This window comes from Pleurodeles waltl, chromosome 8 (genome assembly GCF_031143425.1).
Source record: "Pleurodeles waltl isolate 20211129_DDA chromosome 8, aPleWal1.hap1.20221129, whole genome shotgun sequence".
Taxonomy (NCBI): Eukaryota; Metazoa; Chordata; class Amphibia; order Caudata; family Salamandridae; genus Pleurodeles; species Pleurodeles waltl.
In genome coordinates, this window is record NC_090447.1 from 780,370,402 (window position 1) to 780,396,602 (window position 26,201).

Sequence of the window (26,201 nt, forward strand, 5' to 3'; positions counted from 1 at the left end):
TGGGTTAGGGCCACGACGATGGGCCCCATTGCGGAACTAATGTTCCTCAGTTCCTCTCTGAACCCCATGTACTGTTGCTCCTGCATGACCTGGATCTCCTGGAACCTGGCCAGTACCGTAGCCATCGTCTCCTGGGAGCGGTGGTATGCTCCCATGATGGAGGAGAGGGCCTCTTGGAGATTCGGTTCCCTGGGCCTGTCCCCCCCCTGTCGCACAGCAGCCCTCCCAGTTCCCCTGTTTCCCTGGGCCTCTGTCCCCTGGACGGTGTGCCCACTACCACTGCCCCCAGGTCCCTGTTGTTGTTGGGGTGGTGGGTCAACCTGGGTGCCCTGTAGTGGTGGACACGCCGCTGATTGACGTGTCCTGGAGACAGAGGCATGGGCCCGCTGGGTGGGAGCTGTGCTGGTGTTCCCAGAGGGGGTTAGGTCTGGTGTAGCCTGTGGCTGTCTGTGGGGAACTGACTGTCCCGAGGTCCCCGATGGGCCAGGCTGGTCATCAGGGTCCAGGGAGACAGAGCTGCTGTTGTCACTGGGGGCCTCTTCTGGGGGTGGGATGGACATCTCTGGACCCTCCGTGGCGGTGTGGTGGCGTTCGGGTCCTGCAGGGGTATGAGAGTATGGTTATTGCTTCTGTGTGTTGCATTTCGTGTAATGGGTGGGTGGCCGTGTCCCCCAGTGCTGGCATTCCCTTGTGGGGGCTTTTGTGACGGTGGCTTGTGGGGGTGATGGGTGTGTGCAGTGGGCATGCTTTAGGGATGGGTGTCCATGCTTTGGGGAGGCATGCAGGGCTGGGTTTTGGGATGGGTGGGTTGTGATGGTGAGCCATTAGCAAGGAGTTGGTGTGATGGGGGTGAGGGTGAGGGTGGGGGTGGGGGTATGATTTGGCATGCAGGTGGGGTGGGGGAATGAAGTAGTGAAGATTTGCCTTACCAGAGTCCATTCCTCCGCCTACTCCTGCGAGGCCCTCAGGATGCAGGATGTGCAAGACTTCCTCCTCCCATGCTGTGAATTCTGGGGGAGTAGGTGGGGGTCCGCCACCAGTCCGCTGTACCGCGATGTTGTGCCTTGATACCATGGAACGCACCTTCCCCCGTAGGTCGGTCCACCGCTTCCTGATGTCGTCCCGATTGCGTGGATGCTGTCCCACAGCGTTGACCCTGTCCACTATTCTGCTCCATAGCTCCATCTTCCTGGCAATGGTGGTGTGCTGCACCTGTGCCCCGAAGAGCTGGGGCTCTACACGTACTATTTCCTCCACCATGACCCTGAGTTCTGCGTCAGAGAACCTGGGGTGTCTTTGGGGTGCCATGGTGTGGTGTGGATGAGGTGAGGGGTGTTGGATGTGTTGTAGAGTGTGGTGAGTGTGGTGGTGTATGGTGTTTTGTGCGTGGAAAGTGTGTGGGTAATGTTGTGATTTGCCTCTGTGTGATGGTGTACTCTATGCTGTGCTCTCTCTCTCTGTCCTTCACTCGCAATTGTGGTTGTAGGGGTTTGTGGGTGATGTGGGTGTGTGTTTTATACTGGATTGGGTGTGTGGGAGTGGTGTGTGTATGTGTCTCAGGTGTGTGTATTTTGAATTAGCCAATGTGGATGTGTTTTGTAAAGGTGTGTGTATTTTGAGCGCGGGGTGTGTACCGCCAATGGAATACCGCGGTTGAAAGACCGCTGCGGGGATTTGTGGGTCGGAATGGCATGGGTGTATTTCTGTTGGCGTGACGGTGGAGGTTTGGTCATCGCCAGTTTCCCTCTGACCTTTGGTGTGGCGGAATATTGAGGATGTCGGGTTTTTGGCGGTTTGCCAGTTGCGGGTCAGAATGACCGTGGATGTTTACCGCTGCCGCGGCGGTGTTATGGCGGCCTTCTGGCCGGCGGTAAGCGACTTTTACCGCCGAAGTCAGAATGACCCCCAGAGTCTGTAGCATAATGAGGAGTGTTCTAGAAGAGTGTGGGTGTGGTATTCCACTCTGAGGTCATCGCTGACATCAGTGTGGAAAACAAGCGTGTGCGGGGCGAGAAGGAGAGAGGATTGAGGCAGCGCAGAGCGGTTAACGCCTCCTCCGCGTTTTATGGTTGAGCTTTGTTTATATACTTGGAAAAATAAACAAAGTTTCTCACTTCACCCGTATGAAGTGTACTTTGTTTCACTGGCGATGAGGATGGGATTCATCAAAGGCTCAACAGAATCACATTTTGCCGCATTCGCTGAGACGCTGTATGAAGGCGTCTTCATCTTCAAAAGGATCGGTTTGCCTGGATACGTGCATGAGCGTTTGCTAGATTATTCCGGACGAGCTCAGAGACGATATGCTTCTTTTGAAGTATTCAGCGCTGTAGGTGGTCCCATTAACTTTTCACAGTTGGATGCTTGTTGCTGTTTAACTCAGGCGCGAGGAGTATCTCCTAGGAAACCCTCATGCGCTCTGCAGGGAAGCCTGCCGGCCTCCCTGGCAACCTTCCCGGTGGCACGCTTGATTCTTTTGCTGTTCAGTGCTTTGTTACGGTGGTTAAAACTGTAGCCATTTCTGTTGCTGCCGGACTCCCTAATGGTCTCTTCCTGACTCACCGCAGCTAGGGGTAAAGAATCCTGCATCGTCTGGGCGGAGAGATTACTTCTGTGTATTTTAGCGCCCACACAGTAAAGCGCTGTAATCGCGTTTATGAGTCAGTGACACAAGCTGATACACGAGCCTCTTCTAGGCTGTCAGACACCCTGGACAAGGGAGACAACTCAGCTAGTTTGGCTCAGAAGCTGAGGAAATCAACAGAATTCACTTGGGGTCACCTTTCAAGTTCTTTGATGTTGGTGACTCTATTACGCCTCACCGTTTCTCTGTGGATTGCAGCCCTGACTTCAACTCTTAACTGCACAGTGCAAAGGATTCCCCTCACGTGCGCAAATCCTCTGTTTACTGTGCAGAGGATTCCGGATTACAGTTCTGACTTCAACTCTTAACTGTACAGTGCAAAGGATTCCCCTCACGTGCACAAATCCTCTGTCTAAGGCAGTTGAACTACTGTTAAAGATCTACACAGCTTAATTATTGGTTTATGCAGTACTTGTACTCTCTCAGGTACTTTAGGGACTTTTGTTTTTTTTAGGTATTGCTAAGTACTTTATGCTGCATTACTTGTGTGTGTTCTGTACGTAATATTCTGTTTCAAATATGCAGAATGTTCCGGCACCTCCTTTTTTCCTGTCATCTCCTGGTGAGCTGCCCATTAAATGGGCTAAATGGAAAACATATTTGAGCGATATGCAAACGTGTGTGGAACTTCATTGAGTGCTGAAAGGAGGACTGCTTTATTGCTTCACTGCCTGGGCTCAGAGGGCCAAGAGGTGTTTGATCATTTACCAGACATTCCTGACAGTGAAGCAATAGATCTTAATGAGTATGAAACTTGTATACGCAAGTTGGATACTCACTACCTCCCTAAGGTGAGCACTATTTTAGAGCGTTATTACTTTGGGAAACGATTACAGAGAGAAGGTGAATGTATTGAAAATTATGTGACAGATCTCAGACATCTTGCATCATCCTGTAAATTTGGGGTTTTAACTGATGAAAGAATTAGAGATCAATTCATGTTAGGGTGTCACATTGAGAAAGTACGTGAGGAGCTGTGGCTTAAAGATGAACCTCCTCTTGAAGAAGTGCTGGCTCTTGCTAAGAAAATGTGTGTTGATGCAATCAAGAATGATACGCACAATCAGGTGTGTATGGTTGCAACAAAAATACTGGTATCTCTGTTTGTGTTAAACAAAAGGATAGCAAGGGACCCACTAGAGATAAGAGATGTTTTAGATGTGACAAATCGGGTCATTTTCCGAATGATAAAAGCTGTCCCGCTGTAAATGCAACATGTACATTTTGTAAAAAACGGGGTCATTTCTTTTCTGTGTGCAGGTTGAGAAAATCTAAACAATCTATCCATGAAGTTACTTCTAGGGATAGTGAGGGTGTGTGCCCTGCGGATTTTGATTGTGGACAAATTGTCCTACAAATTGAAACTGGGAAGTGTGTTGGCCCTCTGGATTTTATTCAGATTGAAGGCAAAAGAATTAGAGTTCTCTTTGACTCTGGTGCCAAGATCACGATTATCTCTAACGATTTCTTCAATCTTCATCTAAGGGACACTGTCGCGTTGCTCAAACCTGATATTAAGCCATGCGCCTATGGAGGTGAACTTATACCATTGCATGGATATTTCATAGGCTTTATTGAATATAAAGATCGCTATGTCTCTGGCAAGGTTTATGTTTCAAAGAAGGGTGATAGTATTATTAGATGGTGGCATCAAAGGGACTTAGGAGTTATGTTAGATCCTACTTCTGATAATCCCATCATATTAAAGGAAACACCTCCTGTCAATGCAGTGGTACAACAGACAGATTTAGATTTACAAAAAACCCTGCGTTCTGAATTCCCTAATGTGTTTAAAAGCGATTTGGGTTGTTTAAAGGGTTATAGGCATAAAATACAAATTTGGAGCATTCCGGTGAACATAAGAGAGGAGGTGCAGGCTGAATTGAACAAACTCAAGAGTCAAGGTGTAATTGAAGAGGTGGAGGGTACTGCTTGGTTAGCCCCTGCGGTTGCAGCTAGGAAGCCTAATGGTTCCCTTAGGTTATCCATCGATCTCAGACAGCTGAACAAGTGTGTTGTGGTTTATAAATACTCCCTACACAACATTTCTCAATTGCTCATGATGTTGGGCGATGCTAAGGTGTTCAGCACCATTGACCTAGCATCAGCCTATCATCTGATTAAGCTGAATGAAAGGTCTATGGATCTCACTGCCTTCATCACACCCTTTGGCACATTCAGATATACTCGTCTTCACTTTGGGTTAATTTCAGCTGCCTCTGTTTTCTAAAGGGTTATGGAAAAAGCTTTGAAAGCTTTGGAAGGGGTTTGTGTTTACCAAGATGACATTTTAGTACATGGCAGGAACAAGAATGAACACGATGCGAGAGTCAGGCAGGTTTTGAGGAGATTGTGTGATCACAATTTAACCGTAAAGTTTGAGAAATGTAAATTTGGTTTGGAAACCATTGACTATCTCGGTCACACCATAACGGGTGATGGGGTCATATCTAAAGCTGATTTGGTTGATACTATTCAAAACATGGTTCCTCCCACCTCTAAGGAAGAACTCATGCGTTTTCTGGGGATGGTGGAATACTATCATAAGTTCGTTAAGAACTTCGCTGAGGTTACTTATAACATGAGAGGCTTGTTAAGGAAGGGTGCGAACTTGGTATGGACTGAGGAGTGTGAGAAGGAATTTAAATTAATCAAGGAAAAGTTGGCTTTAGCTCCTAAACTTAATTTTGATCCAAAGAAAACCTCAATAATTACCACTGATGCCAGCCTCAAAGGTCTTGGCGCAGTCTTGCAACAGAATGGGTGTGGCCAGGACAATACCATTGTGTTTCTGTCTAGAAGCCTCAAAGGGGCTGAATCCAGATATTCTGTCATTGAAAGAGAAGCCCTTGCAGTCCATTGGGCGGTTAAGAATTGAATTTAAGTGTGAATTGTCTTTCGAGATTGGTGAATGTTAATATGCCAGAAGAACAACAAGAGAGTACGGTGGGTTTAGAGGAAAATGTTTGTGAGATTTTTAGTAACGTGTGAAATTACTTGTGGAGCTATAAGCAAGCAGAAGTAGAAGGAAGCATTGGAAGAAGATATTGAGCTGTATAAAGTGTGTGAAGCTTTGGAAAGTGGAAGTTTTGGTAATTTGGAAAAGGTTTGGGGTCTGATTAAAGATTAATTCGCTGTGGATAAAGCTATGTTATTGAGGGGTAAAAGATTCATTCCACCAAAGGAATTGAGGAAAAGGATTGTGAGTCAAGCACATGAAAGTCATGTAAGAATTGTGAAAACAAAAGAAAACTTAAGAGCCAATTTCTGGTGGTCTGGGATGGATTTGGAGGTTGAACGTATGATTAGAGAGTGTGTTCAAAGTGTTCGAAGTAACAAAGTATTGAAGACTCAGAATGTGCCTATGTGTTGTAGAAAATTACTGCAATAACCTTGGGATGAGGTGGCAATAGACATAGTTGATCCTTTGCAAAATGAACATTCAACACCATATTTGATTGTGTTGTTAGATTTGTATTCCAGATGGGTGGAAGTTAAAAATGTACGTGACATATCTTCTTCCAAGTGTGATCAATGTTCAAGCTGTGCAGGAATGCGGTCAAAACTTCTGATGGAAGGATTTGGAACATGAACAGAGTTGTTCGTTTAAAAGATATTTCAAAGGAAAATGTGGTGATGTCGAGTGACAAGGATAATGTTGCAGGTGAATCAATGTCTGGGCCTAGACGTGGTAATGATGAGTATGAGAAGGGAGCAAATGATGGGATAAGAAGAAGTAGAAGAAAGAGAGTAAGTCCTGGTCATTCGAAAGACTATGTTGTAAACTAAAAACTTAAAAACTTGTTTTGTATTATATTGTTGAGCTTGAGCATTTTACGGGGGGAGTGTAAGGTTTTCAATGTTGTTCTTCTATGCTAGTATGTTATTTATAGTTGGTATGTTTTAAAAAGAAATGTAATTCTTTTTGTACTTTTAATTAGTTGAATATGAAAGGGAGATGTGTGGTGTCTTCATTGTGGAATGTTGACATCGCGATCTGAGCTGTGACCAGGGAGAAAGAATCTGGGAGGATTCGTGGACCGACGGTTGAAGGTGGAGAAAGGCGATTGATGAGGAGTTTTAAGTAATAAACTCTTTTGAATATAAGAGTTTCACCAACGTGTTTATTTTCTAAGTTAACCACTTTACAATGGGCACTGCAGGGGTTTCCCTGCCCAAAACCCTTGTAATGCATAACAAATTGACCGGAACGAAAATAGTCATCCAATGCTTTTGATTTAGTTCGTTTCTGAGCCGGGTCTGGATGTGACCTCAAGTTTGGCGAAATCACCAGGGGCACAGGTGCTGCAGATAGCCTTTTAATTTCAGTTAAAACAGAACTTAAAAAGGTAGGCAGAGATGACAGGCTTTCCATAATTGGAGAGCAACAGCATTTGCTTGAACTAAGTTGGAACTTGTTTGCGCTCTAGTAATTAACTGACTTAGATTTTCTATTTTATGATCAATCCCAGCTACATAGGTGGCCAATGTATTCAACAGATCGGCTTGGGTATCCAGCTTATCAGAGTGATAGTTCAAGGCCAGCAGCACAGTAGATTGAATGGTTTGAAGAAGCTGTGGCCAAATGGAACCTTTTACAGCAATCGTGGAATTGAGCACAGCGTTAGATTCCACCTCAGTACCACCCATAAATTCAGGTTGAAGACAGGATAGATCCAAAAGTGATTGATCATTGAGCTCGCCCTTGTTGAACTCAATTTGAGAGCTGCTGTCACCGACCCCACTCGATGACCTCATGGGTAGCCTAGGAAGAATGCTAAAAATTGGGCAACAGGTTCATTGTGCGGCCGGAGAACTAGCTAAGGGGGCCATACTGCAGTCCTGCTGGCAATCCTGACTTCTTGCGGCCTGCCCATTCTGCCGAGAAGAAGCTGCTGGGGAAGCAACCCACTCCCTGCCATAAAAGGAGTGGTCACTTGAGATAACAATTGGGGAGAGCTCATGCTTCGGTGGGACAACAGCCAGATTGTCCTCCTATAATGCTGATGGACTCATTTCATCTTGAGAGGCTAGCTGAGTAAAAGTGAAGACCCCTGCCACTAGGGGAATAAATGAGCCCTGGTAGTTCACAAAGATAACTGGCAAAGTAGGTTGTAGGAAGGTAGCCTCTTTCTAGCCTTGTTACCCCCACTTTTGGCCTGATTGTGAATATGTGTCAGGGTGTTTTTACTGTCTCACTGGGATCCTGCTAGCCAGGGCCCCAGTGCTCATAGTGGAAACCCTATGTTGTCAGTGTGTTTGATATGTTCACTGGGATCCTGTTAGCCAGGACCCCAGTGCTCATAGGTTTGTGGCCTATGTGTGTTCCCTGTGTGGTGCCTAACTGTATCACTGAGGCTCTGCTAACCAGAACCTCAGTGTTTATGCTCTCTCTGCTTTTAAAATTGTCACTGCAGGCTAGTGACCATTTTCACCAATTCTGATTGGCACACTGGAACACCCTTATAATTCCCTGGTATATGGTACTTAGGTACCCAGGGTATTGGGGTTCCAGGAGATCCCTATGGGCTGCAGCATTTCTTTTTCTACCCATAGGGAGCTCAGACAATTCTTACACAGGACTGCCACTGCAGCCTGAGTGAAATAACGTCCACGTTATTTCACAGCCATTTTACACTGCACTTAAGTAACTTATAAGTCACCTATATGTCTAACCCTCACTTGGTGAAGGTTAGGTGCAAAGTTACTAAGTGTGAGGGCACCCTGGCACTAGCCAAGGTGCCTACACATTGTTCAGGGCAATTTCCCCGGACTTTGTGAGTGTGGGGACACCATTACACACGTGAACTACATTTAGGTCAATACCTATGTGTAGCTTCACAGTGGTAACTCCGCACATGGCCATGTAACATGTCTAAGATCATGGAATTGTCCCCCCAGGCCAAATCTGGTATTGGGGTGCCAATCCCATGCATCCCCGGGGCTACAGCATGGACCCCGGGTACTGCCAAACTAGCTCTCTGGGGTTTTCTCTGCAGCTACCACTGCTGCCAATCCTCAGACAGGTTTCTGCCCTCCTGGGGTCTGAGCGGCCCAGTCCCAGAAAGGCAGAAAAAGGATTTCCTCTGAGAGAGGGTGTTACACCCTCTCCCTTTGGCAATAGGTGTTAAGGGCTGGGGAGGAGTAGCCTCCCCCAGCCTCTGGAAATGCTTTGAAGGGCACAGATGGTGCACTCCATGCATAAGCCAGTCTATACCGGTTCAGGGAGCCCCCAGCCCCTGCACTAGCAAGGAATTGGACAAAGGAAAGGGGAGTGACCACTTCTTTGTCCATCACCACCCCAGAGGTGGTGCCCAGAGCTCCTGCAGTGTGTTCCAGACTTCTGCCATCTTGAATGCAGAGGTGTGAGGGCACAATGGAGACCTCTGAGTGCCCAGTGCCAGCAGGTGACGTCAGAGAACCCTCCTGATAGGCTATTACCTGGTAAGGTAGCCCATCCTCCTCTGAGGGCTATTTAGCGTCTCTCCTGTGGGTTTCTCTTAAGATAATGAATGCAAGAGCTCACCAGAGTTCATCTGCACTTCTCTCTTCGACTTCTGCCAAGGATCGACCGCTGACTGCTCCAGGACGCCTGCAAAACCACAACAAAGTAGCAAGAAGACTACCAGCAACATTGTAGCTCCTCATCCTGCCAGCTTTCAAGACTGTTTCCTGGTGGTGCATGCTCTGAGGGCTGTCTGCCTTCACCCTGCACTGGAAGCCAAGAAGAAATCTCCCGTGGGTCACAGGAATCTTCCCCCTGCTAACGCAGGCACCAAACTCCTGCATCACCAGTCTTCTGGGTCCCCTATCATCTTGATGAGCGTGGTCCCTGGAACACAGGAGCTGGATCCAAGTGACCCTAACAGTCCAATGGTCCTTCTGTCCAAATTTGGTGGAGGTCTGTCCTTGCCTCCCCACGCCAGACAGTAATCCTGTGGACTGTGTGATCTGCAGCTGCTAGGGGTTTTGTGCACTTTTGCAAGGATTCCTTCATGCACAGCACAGCCCAGGTCCCCAGCACTCCGTCCTGCATTGCCCAGCTTGCTGAGTTGACCTCCGACTTCGTGGGACCCTCTTTTGTTGTGCTGAGATGACTGCCGTGCTCAGATGTCTTGAACGCCTGTTCAGGTACTTTTGTGGGTGCTGCCTGATTCTGCATGGACTCCCTCTATTGCCGAACGCCCCCTCTGTCTCCTCCTCCAAGGAGCGACCACCTGGTCCTTCCTGGGCCCTGGCAGCACCCAAAATCTTCAACTGTGACTCTTGCAGCTAGCAAGACTTTTTTGCAGTCTTTCTGCATGGAAACAACTCTGCATCCTCCAGCACACCGTGGGACATCACCTGACCAAAGGTGAAGTTCCTGGCATCTTCCGTTGTTGCAGAATCTTTGGCTTCTTCCACCCGGAGGAAGCCCTTTTGCACCTTCATCCGGGGTGTAATGGGCTCCTGCCCCCCCTGGACACATGCGTGACTCTTGGACTTGGTCCCTTTCCTTTGCAGGTTCTCAGGTCCAGGAATCCATCTTCAGTGCTGTGCAGTCAGTTGTTGTCCTTGCAGAATCCCCTATCTTGACTTTACTGTCTTTCTGGGATAGTAGGGTAACTTTATTCCTACTTTTAAGGGTCTTGGGGTGGGGTATCTTGGACACCTGTAGTGTTTTCTTACACTCCCAATGACCCTCTTCACACTACACTAGGCCTGGGGTCCATTTGTGGTTCACAATCCACTTTTGGAGTATATGGTTTGTGTTGCCCCAGACCTATTTTCTCCTATTGCATTCTATTGTGTTCTACAGTGTTTGCACTACTTTTCTAAGTGTTTTACTTACCTGATTTTGGTTTGTGTGTATATTTTGTGTATTTTACTTACCTCCTAAGGGAGTATATCCTCTGAGATACTTTTGGCATATTGTCACTAAAATAAAGTACCTTTTTTTTTGGTAACTCTGAGTATTGTGTTTTCTTATGATATAGTGCTATATGATATAAGTGGTATAGTAGGAGCTTTGCATGTCTCCTAGTTCAGCCTAAGCTGCTCTGCTGTAGCTACCTCTATCAGCCTAAGCTGCTAGAACACTACTAATCTACTAATAAAGGATAACTGGACCTGGCACAAGGTGTAAGTGCCACAAAGTACCCACTATAAGCCAGGCCAGCCTCCTACATAGTTCAATGAATTTACGCAGTTGTTGTCAAGGTTCCAAGAGCTGTTGGTGAAGCCTCCATAACTACAGACGCCAATGGTTTGCCCAGACCCTTAGAGGGCTGGGTATCTCCACCATTTACCTTAAATTCCTCCTTAGGTTTCTTTTTAAAATAGGCCAGAAGGGAGGGCTCACGAAGCTTCAAAGAACTTACATGAGGCAGATTGGCGGCAAGATGGGGAGAGTTCAAAACTATGGAGTTAAACGATTTGGTGACTTTTGAAACCATTGAAGGAGGTACCACTGTAGTAGAGTTAAGGGGAAAAGGGTAGGCCCTCTCATCAGGAGCCAGTGACAGGTGAGAGGTAACATTGCACACAGCGTCACCTCTGTGGCATTTCTTGAGTTTTGACAAATGGGATGCTCTTTTCTTACCTTGCCAGACCTCATAGCGCAAACAGTTCCGGCACTCTGTCCGTCAAATTAAGGACATTTTAGATGGAAAGGAGTAAAAGTTGGTGTGAGTAGATTCCTTACTATAGCATTATTCGGCTCTTATTCAGAACTGTCAAAACACTGTGTCCAAAACGTGTAAAGACTTTAAAGAGTTTGTAGATGAAAAAAAGCTTAGAGATGAGATGAGCTGGAAGAGGCTAGAATTGAGGTGGGGGGGCAAGACGATGCAGAGCAGCACAGTCCTGACAAGCACTGGCCTAATGCCAGCCGCCTCTGCCAAAGACTAGTTGCCTGCTGCCTAAGCTTCTGTCCACCTGCACCCCCACTTGGCCCCACTTGTGTTGCCACCTGCCTTAGGCCAAGGTTGAGGCTTCCAACAACTTAGGCTTGTCACGCTGCTATGGTCCGGAAGGTTCACCCAGCGCCTGATGAGTGTGCTCTGCAGGCCAGGAAACACCCCCGCGGGTCAGGGCTTGTGTCCTGACACTGCAGCTATGCCAAAAACAAAACTAATGCACCAACCACCCCTCTGGGGGCCCTCCGCGGCAATATCGGGGGCCTGGGATCTGAAGTCAGGATCCAGAGTCAGGGCCAGGAGACAAGAAATCAAATCCAGGGTCTGGGGGGCCAGGACCGGGGATCAGAGGGAGCAGGGGTCTAAATCCAAAAAGTGTAGCCCCCCTATGGCTCACCACAGCCTGCTACAGCCCGTCCGAGTTGAGCTGCGATGCTGTGTTGATTAGTACATTTATAGCTTATGAAAATTCGGAAAATTAGGTTTGAGTAAGCCAAAAAACTATATAAAGATATTTGCTGTCTGATATGTTGTAGAGCTTTAACATCTTGTGGTGAACATGATGAATGGAGTAGGTCAAAAACAAAAATCCTTAGTAAACCTGAGGTAACTAACTTATACTTCCAACAATATCCCTTTGAAAAGTCATAATGAAACAGCATACAATTCAATGTGGGAAAGTGTGTATTGTACAAAGTTAGCATGGTTTGGAGTTGGGTGTCTGGCAGCTGCAAATTATTTCATCTACAGACATCTTTGGTTTCCCTCCTTACATCCTGAAAAAGAAATTGGAGCTGAATGCACATGGAACCTCTAGGAAATACATTAGAGCTGTAGAGTACTAGGTTTTTGTGGTTTGCATAATAACTGCATGAGGATTGAGAACTGCAGTAGGTAAGAGAAGAGATTCCAGACTAAAATGAAGTCTCTTGCTACTCCTTCTAAACATAGGGCCTCATTACAAGTTTTGCGGTCTGAGGACGCCACGTTGGCGTTGGTGGTCCGACCATATTCAGGTTGGTGGTCAGACCGCTGAACGTCCATTTTATGAGGCATGCGGGCCTATGAAGCAAAGAACATCACGGTCCCACTGGCACTGCCATTCAGCACAGGCCACCACAGTCACAAGGCTGCACAAACAGGCTATTGGAGACAGTGTTTCATCTGGACACATTATGAGGTTGCACTTAATGTGACCGTTGTGGTCCAACCACCACGTCTCAGCAGAAACAAACAGAGAGTAGAAATGGAGACACTCACCTGCAGACAGCCTTACACGTTCAGTGCCACCATGGAGCCGATTATGCTAGCCTTGCCACTGCTGATGATCATCGAAGTTGCAGAAAATCCACGTCACCATGGACGCAACTGACCATAAGTACACACACGTACCTTTGTAATTGCGCTCACCAATAGATCGTCATGCCGTAGCCACAATATATGGGTTCACGCTACGGGCACCAAGTACACTTGTCATTGTGTCTCAGCTCAGTATTGTACACAAGAAAGGATTCATTCACAGTCACAAAATGCCCCCTTTGGGCATGTCACTCACTCACACTGCACCGCAACACTACACAAAAACACACCTACTCATCTCAGACACAAGGACAGTGAAGTGTACACAGCATTGTCTCACACAACACCAACAATACAGCAACATCACATCTACAAATACAACTCACCATTCCCATTAAACAGTCCTGCAATGGGCACACGCATATCACCCAAATTGCAACACATTGGGAGGACAATTGGTTGCACAATAGACAAAGAGACACCTATACAATGCTCACTATGCAAACAATACCTGCACAATAGAGATGGGGCAGCAGGAGCACCCAGGGAAGGAAGCTGCACTGGGACACATATCATTTTGCACCTGACCCTTAAACATCATTTGCACAGGAACTGGCCCTACATGTATCTCGGGAACAAACAATACTAGAGCCAAATGGCATACCTACCTGCACAATGTGTAGGTGCAATTCAAGAAAGCACAAACAACTACAACTGCATGGGATACACATCTACATGAAGTAGCTGGAAGGTACATTCACCTAAATGAACACATACACATTCAAATTCAAACAAAGTTAGCACAATTAAATACACTCAATGTCTGCAAACCAAAACTCAAGCTGCCACACAATTGATGAATCCATAATCCATATCAGGGGGACAAGTCTAATACAATACATGCTGACATTGGACAACCCAAGATGAAATACTAAGCATACCAAACAGAACTCAATGCTATGGCACCACAATTGCATTTTTACCCATATATCCATACACCAGCACTGCCTACCAAGTCAGATACTGCAAACATCAGCCAATAGGTCAGCAAGCAGGCTGCAGCACACACAACTGTAAGCAGACAACACACATTTCCCAGGAACAACATAAAGGTACATTGGAATTGCAGGACAACTGTATACTCAAAAAACAACTGTTTGGGTGTATTGTCCAGGCATATCATTGTGTTCTCACTTGACTCCTTTACTGCCAGTGAGCATCCAGGAAGGGGCATCAAGTAGAAGGCAGATACCTCAGGGATCGTCCTTGGGGTGGATCCAAATTTGGATGGGTGGGTTTAGGTTTGGGAGGGGTAGACTTCTTCTTAGGAGGGCTGGGTTTCTTCTTGGGGGAGAGGGTATGGGTGCTTGTAGGGAGGGAGGTATGACAAGGTAGGACTTGGAAGTGGAAGGGATCGGTTGGGATGTGGGTAACAGCCTCTTGTGTTTGGGACAGGGGTGGAGGGAACAGGGAAAAGGACAAGCACAAACAAAAAATCTGATTTAGGAACACAGGGAAATCATCAAAAGGGGGTAGAGTTTTGGAGGTCAAGGGAGTGGTTGTCTGCTGTGTCAGTGTGGATGTCTTGAGTGTGTGGGTGTGAGAGATATACTTGTGTTTGGGTGGTGTCGGTTGTGTGTGTAAATGTGGGTGTTTGCTTGTCTTGGGGAGCTAGGAGGTAGAGGTGCTAGGTGATGTGGGAGTGGTGGATGCGTATGTGTCTGTTGGGGTGGTGTCTGTGGGTATGCTGGTAGCGGTGGACGTGTGTATCTGCTGGGGTGGTCTCTGTGGGTATGGTAGATGTGGTGGATGTATGTGTGTCCGTTGGGGTAGTGTCTGCATGTATGGTGGGTGTGGTAGGTATGTCACTGACAGTTGTGGTGGTACCTGTGGGTATGCTTGATATAATTTGTGATACAGTGGGGGTAATGGAGGTGTTTGGGGAAGTGGGGACTAATGTTGTGTGTGTGGGTGTCCACTGAGTGCTTGTGTGGCAGTGTGTTTTGTGGTGTTTGTGTTTATGTGTGGTGCTGTTGTGTGTTGAGGTGGGTGCGTGTGGATCGGTTAGTGTGCTTGGGGTAGGTAGGGGAAGGGGAGCTATGGATTGGGAAGAGGAAGGTTGAGGGGGGAAGGAAGGTGGGGTGCCTGGCTGGTATCAATGTGGGGGCCAGAGCCTGAAAATACCCCTATAGGCCAGACATTGCACCATGAATGCCTTCCAGGAATTTATTTGTGTGCTGCAGTTGGCTTGCCAGCCCCGAGATGACATTAACAATGGCTGTCTGACCCATAGGTATACTCCTCAGGAGGTCAATAGCCTCCCCACAGAGGGCAGCAAGGTAAACAGGGGCTGGGGCAGAGATGCATGTGACAACGGAGACACCCACACTCTTGGGTGAGGGGCATGGCCAACTGGGTGGGGAACAACAGGGAGGGCGGTGATAGAACTGATTTCTGGGGACAAAGGTGGCACAGGGGTACATCCTGATGGGTCTGCCACCACTAGGGAGTGTCCACTGGAGGAAGAATCCTATGATAAAGAGGATGTAGAACTCCCCTCACCCTCCAGGCTACTGGGTCCCTGTGTGTCAGTGGTGACTTGACCCGAGGTCCCATGGCCAGATGCTTGCCCTGTCAGCTGCGCCCTGTCTTCTTCACTTCCCTGAGCTGAGGCTGCAAATACAAAGATAAATAGGGTAATCACATTTCAACAGCTCTGATTAGCAAGCATTACCATGGTGGCAAGTAGGCTACAGCAGAAAACTCCACCTAAGTGGCCCATACATGTACCATACCATATGCATACATGCCAACTGAACTGTCAACAGTTGCCCACAGGAAAATCAGGATCTCAACTACAACTGCATTGCTGAAGTTATGCATTCACAGTAAACATTGAACAAGTAGGTGGTCTCATCACCTTAAAAGCTTTGCCCCATGGAGCAGTTACCCATTGTCATATAATAGTAGGTCAATACCAGCCCTTTTGTGTCTGCGGCAGTAGGTTATCCCACCCAATTTCCTTGGGGGCAGCTTAGCTGCCATATTTTTGGAGGTGCCTGGCTCCGTACCCTGGCTGTGGGTGCCATATTTGAACTCCTTTATATTTTATTTTTTGTGTTTAAATTGTTCACCTTTCTTTTAGCATTATGTTGTTTTACCAGTAGAGTTCAAGGCACAGGGTAGCCTGCCGCTGAACTCCTGGGTTGCTGGATCCTGGTCTGTGCCTTTGATTGCCCACTCATTTTTGGATGAACATGCTGCAAAAGTGCTTAAGCCATGCCCCCTCTCACACTCCTTTGGATGGCAGCCTACTTCAAGGGCTCCACTGTGCGTTGACCGTGTTTTTGGCAGTAAGTTAACCCACTTACTTTCCTTGTAGGAAGCCTGGCTGCCATAATTTTGGAGGTATCTGCCTCCCTAACTTGGCTGTGGGTGCCATATTTAAAGGCGTTTCCTTCTTTTAACGTTTGTTTTCTGCATTTAAATTGCTCACCTTTCTTGTAGCTTAACTTTGTGGTGCAAGTAGATTTTATGGCACAGTGCAACCTTGGTTTGTCCCTTTGGTTGCCCACTTGTTTTTGAAAGAAACCTCTGCAAAGTGCTTAAGCCACACACCCTCTCACACCTCCTTCCATGGTGGCCTACATTAAGGGCTCCACTGCACGTTCTGTACCTGGTGGCTGTCAAAAGTAAAGGAGCACTGGCGAGCGTGCGTCGTAAAAGCAGTCAATGCATTGATTCCTTACTCACAGGTGAGGCACTGCGTCGATTCCTTCTCTGCCGGGCAAGCAATTTGTCAATTCTTTCCTTGCAGGGAAGAAATGCATCAATTTCCAGACCAAAAGCTCCAGGTTGGTGCAGTGATGTTGCAGGTTTTGGCACCCAGGGACAATGATTGGAAAATCCCGACGCACGGCAATGATAAACCCACGCTCTGCAGGCGATGCGTCAATATTACTGCCAATGTGTCGATTTTTCAGCCATGATGCAGGTGCTGCATTGATTTTTCTGCCACCCGGTTCCGGTGTGTGGATTTTCTCCTTGGGTTCACCAGTTTCTCCTTTCAAGGGCCAGGGACTGGATGTGGCAACACTTGGCAGGGTAGGGGTCTCAGCAAGAGAGCCCACGTGGAAGCAAATTAAGTCTTTGATGGCCCTGAGACTTCAAAACAGGGGACAAGCCCAGTCCAAACCCTTGGATAATCTTCACAAGCAGGATACACAGCAAAGTCCAGCCTTTGTCCTCTTTAAGGCAGAAGCAGCAACTTCAGGCCAACCCAGAAAAGCACACACAGCAAAGGGGCAGTACTTCTCCTCCAGCTCTTCACCACTTCTTCTTGGCAGAGGTTCCTCTTGATTTAAAAGTATTCCAAAAGTCTGGGGTTTTGGGTCCACTACTTTTACTAATTTCTGACTTTGAATTAGGCAAACCTCAAAGGAAAGTTTCTGTTGTTCACAAGATCCTGCCTTGCCCAGGCCTGGCTCCAGACATACACCAGGGGTTTGGGGACTACATTGTGTGAGGACAGACACATCCCTTTCAGGTGGAAGTGTCAGCTCCCCCCTCCCTCACTAGCCCAGGACATTCATCAGGATATGCAGGATACTCTTCAGCTCCCTATGTGTCACTGTCTAGAGAGAATTCACAAACAGCCTGTCAGTCTGACCCAGATGTGGATTCCACATGCAGGCAGAGGCAAAGAATGGTTAAGCAAGAAAATGCCCACTTTCTAAAAGTGGCATTTTTTAAACAGAAGATCTAAAAGAAACTATCAAAATATGTTTTTCTAAATTTTGATTTCGGAGAACCCAACCACCCAACCTATATCTGCTCCAAATCGGAAACTAAAATTTTATGATATATAAAGGTAGTCCCCATGTTATTCTATCGGAGAGATAGGCCTTCCAATGGTGGAAGTTTGATTTGGCAGTATTTCAGGACATGTAAAACACACCAGTACAAGCCCTACCTTTTAAATATTGCACCCTGCCCATGGAGCTACCTAAGGTCTACCTTAGGGGTGACTTACATGTAGTAAAACTGAAGGTTTGGGCCTGCCAAGCGGGTACACTTGCCAGGTCGAATTGGCAGCGCAAAACTGCACACACAGACACTGCAGTGGTCGGTCTGAGGCATGATTACAGGGCTATGCATGTGGGTGACACAATCAGTGCTGAAGGCTCCCTAGTAGCATTTGATTTACAGGTCCTGGGCACCTCTAATGCACTTTACTGTGGACTTACTAGTAAATCAAATATGCCAATCAGGTATAACCAATCACAATCACAATTTGCAACGGAAGCACTTCACTTAAGCACTGGTCAGCAGTGGTAAAGTGCTGAGTTTATCAAAAGCAGCAAAAAAAAAGTCTAGTACACAGTGAAAAATACAGGAAGCAGAGGCAAAAATAAAGGGGAAGTCACACCAAGAATGCCAGGTCTAACAGTTGTTTCTAAGTAACCCAAGGTCTTTTGAATATGCACCACCCCCCCACACACACATATATTTATATATATATATGTATATACTCATTTAAAAAAATGTTATAGTTAGGCTCACATGTTAACCGTACAAAACCATAGAAATTCATCTGTTATAGTTAGAATTATCTCAAGCAACTATTTCTCATGCCCTAAGGTAACTATAACTCACACCCTTGCCATGCACTGCTAATTACCCCACAAACTGCAGCACTCATGTCATCTTTGATAACATCACTGATAATGTCACTGTCACATCTGCAATGAAATTATAACCATATAACTGTGCATGGCAAGGCGCAAGTTATAGTTACCCTAGGACATGAGTTATATTTACTTGACCTTATTCTAACTATAACAGGTGACTTTTTATGGTTTTGTTTCTTTAGAATGTGAGCCTAATTGCAAAGTTAATTTCTATGAGTTTTTAAATGCTATTTCCTAAGTATAACATCCCTATAACCATTGATTTTGTTTCAGTGAATTTCTAAAATGTTGTTTAATACAAAGCAATTTTCAGTGTAAATTAATCCAACCACAGCTGCACATGGCCAAGGGACCCCTCTATATGTCCTTTGGGGTCACGATACCTGTGTCCTGATCTTTTATGGGTTTTTTCTCTGATCATTTCTCACCCCCCCAGCTGATGCGGCAAACGAAAATGGTAGCCGCCACTTTTCTCTCAGGTTGCGGCCAGCCAATCAGGGCCTTGCTTTTCCCATGAATCCACGGATCCGCAAATCCAAATCTGCGGCCATATGTATCTATAAACGCTAATATCTCAGAAACTACTCAATGAATATACACCAAGGCACAAAAAGCATGCTTTCAGGACCAAGATGTACGTTTCTGCCAAATTTGGTATAATTCCATTCAGCGGTTTGAGCTGTAGTTGTATTAAAATTTTGGGAAATCGCATAGACATACAAAGGGGGAAAAGTGTTTTGGGAACCCCCACTTTTTCTTGTTCCCCGCTTAACAGATCACCCTGAAACTTTCTAGAAAGCAGCTGAACTGACCAAAGTAAAAGTTTTGAAATTTCAAAAAGATTTGTCAAGAAGCTGCAAAGTTATTAACAAAAGAAAATACGTTTTGTCTAAGGAAAAAAAAAATCCTAATGACGTTATAGAAGTTGTCATGAGTACTGATTATCTGGAGTAATTAGCAATGCATGGCAAGGGCATGAGTTAAACAGACCCATGACCTGCTTTTTTTAAAATCTTCCCCAGGGAGGTGGTAGTCCCCGGGGCGGCAGGGGGGCTGCACAGCCCCTGCACACGATGTAAATAATGACCTGGGAAATGCATGCATATCTAAATCAATTCCCCAGGGGCCTAGCCCGCCCAGTGTCTTGTTAGGAAAGAAGCACAGGAGCCTATGCTTTTTTTTTTTTTTTTTATCTTTCCCTTGATTTTAAGATCCGCTACGAATTGCAGCGAAAACCACCAGAGCTAAGGGGTCAGGGTGTTTCCTCCCTGGCCCCTTTCCATTTTTGTTATATTTTTTAGTAGAACTCGTCTGAAGAGGAGTTCCAAAATGGCTGCCAAACTCTTCCTGGTTTGAAGTGTTGGCTGCCAATCAGAGCTGTGTATTTCCCTGCACAAGCTTATCATTATCTGCAAAGTCATTGTACCCAGAGATATACAAATTTGGATTCCCTCTAATATCTCAAAAACTACAGATTTACACAAAATAGGCAAGAGCATCATCTGTGTACCTAAAGCTGGCTTTCTGCCAAATGTGGTGGGGTTCTGTCCAGTGGTTTGGGCTGTAGCCTTCTTCGAATGTATATGGGAATTAACATGGGAAATGCAACTTTTTGTACCCCCCCTTTTTTCCTATGCTCCCAATTGACGGATCACCCCCAGACTTTCCACTTGCAACACGAATCACTGGGACACTTTTTTTGAAAATTTCGTTAAGATTCGTCAAACGATGTCAAAGATATAGTAAGTCATAAAATGCTTTTTCTACAGAAACATGCTCCTAACTATCACTACCTAGTCGCAATATGTGTGTGTGCAAATGAATATATATATATATATATATATATATATATACTGTATATATATATATATATATATATATATATATATATATATATATATATATTTGATTTGCTTATAACTTTGCTGCCATTTGACAAATCTTCCTGGAAAGTTTTTGGGTGATCTGTCATGCATGGACCAAGAAAAAGGGGGGTCCCAAAATGCATATATATACAACTATTTAGATATTGGTCCAGAAAGTGTGCTTTATTATGATTTGGCGTAAATCTGTTTAGTAGTTTTTGAGAAATTAAAGCTGTGCAGGATCTTCAGGCCTGCAGATCTAATTGGTTTTCTTCACATCAACAAAGATGTGGCACTAGCCATTTTAGGACTGGGGTCTCCTGAAGTTAAGGCAAAAAACATACATACAGGACAGTAAGGATAACCTGCCACCCTAGGCCAGGTGGGGGAACTGAAGCCAAAATTGAAATTTTTTGTTTGAGATTTTACCCCAAATCTCAAGTAAAATTTACAAGCGACTGAGGGGGTGGCAAAATAGGTTTCTTATGGGTGGGGGTAGCATGTGCATCCCTCTTCCTGAGCCTCTGTGAGGCACCAGGACCCCATCCCTAGGCTCTTTTTCATAATTAGGGAGGGAGGTTTATGGCTCTACACTTTAAGCATCTATTGAGGCCCTGGGATCTCATCACTGGGACCATTTCAAAATACAGAGGGGGTCAAGTCCAGACTCCCTCAGCCTTGATAAGGCACTGGGGATCCCATCCCCTGAATGCTGTCACAAAATGTAGAGGAAGGGGTACGTGACAATCCTCCCATCCCTCAATAAGGCCCTGGGAACCCTATTGTCCAGGGCCATATTTTTACAAGTCAGGGGCATCAGGACCCCCTACCTGAGCCGATATGAGCCCCAGAAACTGCATTCCTAAGGGCCCAACAAGTTGCAGTGTCCTGCTGACCCCATCTCCTAGGACACTGTAATTTTTAGTTTGGGGGAATGTGGCCATGCCCTGCCTGCACTCTCCCAGGCAGGAAACACAATTATGATCCTGCCCCGGTAGGGCCAGTGAAAAATGTTGCTCTCAACTGGGCGGGAGCACAGTAATTGAGATGGATCAAACCAGCATCCAGTATGATGCTGGCCAGTGAGCCAGAAGAGGCCACGAGGACATTGACGAATCCCCTGCAGCCTCCAATGAAAGCTTTCACGTGAGTGCCTCAGGTGGGCAGCACATCACCCACCAAAAACTTGAATATTAGTCAGCTCTACCCACCTCCCACAAGGGAAGCCCCCATGTGCCACAGGGGTCACACCCACATATCTCAATATGAAAATACTGTGGAGTGCCCCAGGTGGGCAGTTGGTCACCCCAGTTTATGTAACAAAAAATAAAATAAAATAACATAGTGCTGGCAGTACAGGGGCTGCATGGAGGGAGCCTGCAGGGGTGCTGTTGCCAAAATTATGCCCCCGTGAACGCCCAACAATACCTAATGATGTGGGTGGGCTGCAGGACACACACACAAAAAAAAAAAGGAAATAATAAATTAATGTCTGGAGCAACCCATTTATTAAAAAAATTTAAGGGGCATACTTAAACTTTTTGGACTGGCACAAGCCAGGTGGGGGTGGCGGTATGGGAATAGGAGGTTGTGCATCAAAAAATGATGTTAGGCAGGTTAGCGGCAAAAAAAATGCTGCTAACCAGCCTTGCATCAATTCTAGGTGCACAACATCCTAAAATATTACTCATGTCTGAGAAAAGACAGAAGTCATGGCCAACACCCCAAACAAATAGCAAAAATACTTACCCATACTTACCCTACTTACCTGGGATGGGATCCTCCATCCTCTGGTGCCCCTCTGGTGTGGATGGGGGTGTTCTTGGGGCTTCCACTTGGCACCTGTGGTCCAATTCCATGGTGTTTGACCATGGAAATGGGTCCACAGGTCCCCTAACGCCTGGTCTGACCCAGGTGTTAAATAATGGCGTAAAGCCATTATACCATTACACCATTATTCAGGTCCGCCTCTGACCCGTCCATCATTTTAGCATGGGGGGATGAATATGGTGCTATGCAGATAGCATCATTTTTGGGGATGAGAACAACTACTTGCATCTCATTGACACAAGGCGGGTCCACGCATCAAAATAACGGTGCAAATTACAATATTTTGTCACATCACTGCGATGCACAAATAATTGCAACGCGCACTGCACCACTTTTGCACTGCAGGGATGCGGTGTATTTACAGGAATACGATGCAGCCCTTCCTTTCCCCCTGCGCCGGTGCTAAATTAGGCTTCCTGCGCCAACGCTGGCATCCTTGCACCATAGTGTAAGGGTTTTTGCGTTGAGGGGATAGATTGATTATGTGCAGGAAGGGTCACCTTTCTGCATATAAACAATCATCCATGGCATTTTGCTGCAGTACACATAGAAAACACAAAAGCATTCCTCCTCGTTTTGCCATGCTAACGTTAGGTTTTGGTGCTGCCTCAGGTTTACAACTCTTAAATCTAAGGCAGCATCAAAAGCAATGGGTGTTGCGATGGAGCGCCCAGTGCAGCACCCATTGCACACACCTCTGACAAAGAAAACTGCATTGGAGGGGCTCATATTTACAAGGAGGCGGAACGCAATAAAAAGTGGTGTTACACCTCCTTGTGAATATGGAGCAGTGGTTAGCGCCACCAGAGCGTCACAAAAAGTGACATTCCGGTGTCACTATGGGCTGTTAAATCTGCCCCTAAGTCTGATTAGCATCACATTTTTATTATTCCCTGGTCAGACTGGGTGTTAAAATGAGACAACATGAAAGCAACCTGGCCCTCAGGGATGAACAGGTGATCAGACTCCACCGTCTGAGGAGGGAGTCCATTGTATGGTATCTCCAACACATATCTCCAGACATCACTGCAAGAGTACAGAGTAACACAGCAATTCAACCCATGACAAAACCCCTGGCTGTCCTCCACTTGCTGGCATCAGGTTCATTCCAGATAAGTGCCGCACAAGTGGGTGGGATCGCACAACCATCCCTCTCTGCCTTCCTTACAAAGATTCTGGATGCCATCATCAGACTCATACCCCACTGCATCTGCTTCCCCAACTCCCAGGAACGGTAGCATGAACAAGGTTTCTATCAGATTGCTGGCTTCCCACATGCGCTGGGTGCTAAGAACTGAACTCATGTCCAACAACCAAACACATCTACAGGAACCACAAACATACCCACCCCATCAATGTGCAGGTCATTGTGAACCACTGTGGAATCATTTCAAACATCCCAGAAGCGTCCATGCTGCTTACATCTTCAGACACTCCACTACAAACCAACAATTCTAGGATGGCTAATAAGGCAGTGGTCTGCTTGTAGCTAAGATACCATACAAATCATGACAAACACAACACAACAAACTTGTAGTTTAAACAATACAAACATAACATCAAACATAAATGGACAGGGAAACACAACGGTACAGACCACAACACATAAGCCACATGTCACACTACACCTTCACATATGTCCATATCTACAAGTCCCTGGCACCTCCTGACTGACACATCACTGGGAAGACAGGTGGAGCAATGTCCTCTATGAATACAAAAGCTGGACTCAAACAAATACATGTGTCCACAGGATCACAACAAAACACAGATCCGACATACACAAAACACTTACCAAGGAATCACTCTACTGTGTGATTTGCATTGGGCATTCCAACGTCAAACAACACACATATTGACACTGCCCCACATTAACCATGCTGTAGAAGTCTCAGGCAGCACGGATATCTATTGCCGCCCTAGTGGTCCCATTACCATCTACATATCACCTAAATATGATAGGTATACTCATTGTGTACAGCTTTCCCTTTTGTGCTGCATAGTGCAGGACATAATGAAATACAATATCACCATCAATGAAAGATCATGTGCAGGAATGACCACCTCACAGCACACCAACAAACAGACCAGGACATCTAACATTTCCATACCATGATGCAAAGGTACCAACAAAGGACTATGCCAGATTTACTATTGACAATGTACAGGGAAAAGCCAGAAATCCACATGAATGAAAAGCACAGCATGCCCTGTCCTGTCCCAAAGCTGTCTGATAAATCATGCATACATCACAATACATCCCATATAACTGTTCCACACTGGGCATATGAATCTCATGAGCATACCTATGCCAGCCAGCAATTGTCAACAACAACACTTTGTGAAAGGGAGGTATTCCTAGAGCAAGGAGGTGGGATTCACATGCAACACACAGGGCCCTTGTGTGCCCATACTTGCCCATACTTGTTACATGGCACAAACCACACAAAATAGGAACACATGTCTACTACATTGCTCTTCTGCAGGTCTAAAGTGAAGGCATAAGGGCCACGTGTCAGAAAAGTTGGACAGCATCTGAAGCAGTATTACCTCACTTGGGCACCATAGCACCTCCCTACACCCAACATGTATGTGCCGTAGTCAATATATGGCACACCATGGCACATTGTAGGTGCAACAGTATCAACATGATGGATGCCATTGTTGGACTGTGTAGGGTAAATGCCAAATGTATGGTACAAATCCTGCACAGTACATAAGCACACATGTAAAACAATGATGTGCCCCTTTTTTATTCTTGCTCTGTGTAGGCGTCAAAAGTACCAGATGAAATATATTCACTGGCACCTCTTCTATACCTCTGCAACATTTCAGCTTTAGCCCAATGGAGTAACACACCCGGTGCACACATGATGTTTTGCACAGGCATCATGTGTTGCTAAGGTACACTAAGGTGGTAATTCTAAGTTTGGCAGTAACTGAACCGCCACGCCGGCAGTGGTCTTTTGACCACCGCCAGGGTGGCGTTGCAGACAGCCATATAACGAGTAAGGCGGTGAACCCAGTGCAACACAGACAACCCACCACCAGCACCGACACCGCCAACGAGCAGCATTCGGCAGCAGTAGCTGACTACATGCATGCAGAAGCTATTGTCCCGCCCTCCATATTCTGAGTAAACACTCTGCAGCATTGCCGCCACGAAAAACCTGGCGGAAACAGAAACTATAAAAGGAAACACCCTCCTCCAGACACAGGGATGACTCCGTGGCCGCCATGGCAAACAAACTGCTAGTCTTTCCAGCATTGTACCCCGCCATACATCTTCATGGCCACCTACAATGATGAAGATGACAACTGTAAGTACACCTAACACAGAGGGGAAGAAATGGCAGTGATACACTCCCACACATAACACACATACTGCACACAGCGAAGGTCACATACAGGCACACACAACATACGTCAGTGCCAAATACACAAAACACACAAAGCCAAGCAGAAATATGCCAAACATACAGCACAATTCACACCTACACCACCAACACACCCTAGAACCACGCAACGACAACTAGACCAGAAACACCTCAACACAGGCATAGACAGGCACGTTTTGCAACACCACACATACACACCCCATAGACTCCATGTAGCATTGACGCACAATCAATAGCTGTGAACACACATTCAGACAAGTGACACAACACATACAACCAACATACAAGGAAATCCACACATACAGCACTACTCACACAGACGCAAACAACACCCCATACAAACATACAAGCAAGCAGTCACACACCTCACAACATCCCCATTAGAAGGGGCACATTTAGGTTTGAACGTAGGAGGGGTGACTTTGGCACTGGGAGGGCTGGATCCTTGCTGGGTGGAGGGGCAGGGGAAACACCAGACAGGGGTACCCAAGGAATGGGAGGTGGAAGGGTGCGGGATGGGCAGGGGTACAGGGCGTTTACGGGGAAGATGCGGTGGGAGAGGAGTAGGGAAGAGGTCA